Source organism: Schistocerca piceifrons, chromosome X (assembly GCF_021461385.2).
Source record: "Schistocerca piceifrons isolate TAMUIC-IGC-003096 chromosome X, iqSchPice1.1, whole genome shotgun sequence".
Classification (NCBI taxonomy): domain Eukaryota; kingdom Metazoa; phylum Arthropoda; class Insecta; order Orthoptera; family Acrididae; genus Schistocerca; species Schistocerca piceifrons.
In genome coordinates, this window is record NC_060149.1 from 16,168,506 (window position 1) to 16,170,212 (window position 1,707).

Consider the following 1,707-nt stretch of genomic DNA (forward strand, 5'->3'; position numbering starts at 1 on the left):
ATTCCCGATCTATGATCATTTGGGAAATTTTACTCGATTTGACTTTCCCTATTCTGCTCGGATCTTACTATCAATTTTTTTTCTACATAATATACAGAAATTTATATACTTACACGTCTGGTTTGAAATAGGGATAGGTAATAGATTGTGGTCTTATTGTAGGGTCCATCCCGGTATTTTTCTCAAGTACTTTATGGAAACTGTGGCAACGGCCTTGCCGCCGTGGATACACCGGTTCCCGTGAGATCACCGAAGTTATGCGCTGTTGGGCGTGGCCGGCACTGGGATGGGTGATCGTCCGGGCTGCCACGCGCTGTTGCCATTTTTCGGGGTGCACTCAGCCTCGTGATGCCAATTGAGTAGCTACTCGACCGAATAGTAGCGGCTCTGGTCGCAGAAAGCCATCATAACGACCGGGAGAGCAGTGTGCTGGACACACGCACCTCCTACCCGCATCCTCCGGTGGTCGGATGGTCCCGATGGGCTACTGGTGGCCTGAAGACGGAGTGCTAGTACTGTATGGAAACTAGGGAAAATATAACTCAGGATATCTTGCTGGGAATAACTGTTTATACATCTTTCCAAGGAAGAAATTTCATAATGAAAAAAGTTGGTGCTTCACTATTCATTCATTTCTCCACACTAACCAGTGCACGCGCTACACAGATTATCAGCTGACATAAGTGTATGACGATGGTGTTTGATTTAAATTTTGTGTATCAAAACTCTCCATTGGCCTGCCTTATCAACTGAGTCATCATCCCTCCATAGATAGTGAGAGCTCAGGAAGAGGATGAGGTGTTAGACTTTTGAAGTGAGGTAGTGTATTAGAAATGTTTCATTATTATTGACTTGAGTTCATTTTTTCCAAACCTACACTCCGTGTTGTTTAAGTACGTGTTCACTGCATAGACTATATTGCTCAATAGGTACTTTGTCACTCCCTTGTCGAATACGCCGATGAGTCAAAAACTTTATGATCAGCAGAATAATAGCGTGTTGGTCCACCTTTGATGGCAGTACGGTAGCGATTATGCGTGGTGTGGAGTCTACAAGACCTTGGTCAATTTCTAGAAGTATGTGGCAACAGAAATTTTCACACAGGTCGCGCAGTTCCTTTAAATTACGTTCAAAAATGGTTCAAATGGCTCTGAGCACTATGGGACGTAACATCTGAGGTGATCAACTCCCTAGAACTTAGAACTACTTAAACCTAACTGCCCGAGGCAGGTTTCGAATCCGTAACCGTAGCGGTCGCGGTGTTACAGGCTGAAGCGCCTAGAACCGCCCGGCCACAGCGGCCGGCTTTAAATTACGTGCCGGTGGTTTGTGTGCGAGGTGCTGGCGCTCGATAGCGTTCTAGATGCGTTCAATCTGGTTCAGATCAGCCGAATTCGGTAACCAAGACATCAACGTGAGAATGAGATTTTCACTCTGCAGCGGAGTGTGCGCTGACATGAAACTTCTTGGCAGATTAAAACTGTGTGCCGGACCGAAACTCGAACTCGGGACCTTTGCCTTTCGCGGGCAAGAGCACTTGCCCGCGAAAGGCAAAGGTCCCGAGTTCGAGTCTCGGTCCGGCACACAGTTTTAATCTGCCAGGAAGTTTCACATCAACGTGAGTTCACTGTCATTCTCCTCAAGCCGCTGGTGCACGATTATGGCCTTGCAACATGGGCAGTTGCCTGCTGGGAGATATCATCGCCG

The 1,707-nt window shown here is 47.0% G+C and overlaps 1 pseudogene; it reads left to right on the forward strand.

The window, feature by feature from the left end:
* The first annotated feature begins 204 nt into the window (after window positions 1-204).
* LOC124723289 lies at window positions 205-322 on the forward strand (annotated as a pseudogene).
* The last annotated feature ends 1,385 nt before the right edge of the window (window positions 323-1,707 follow it).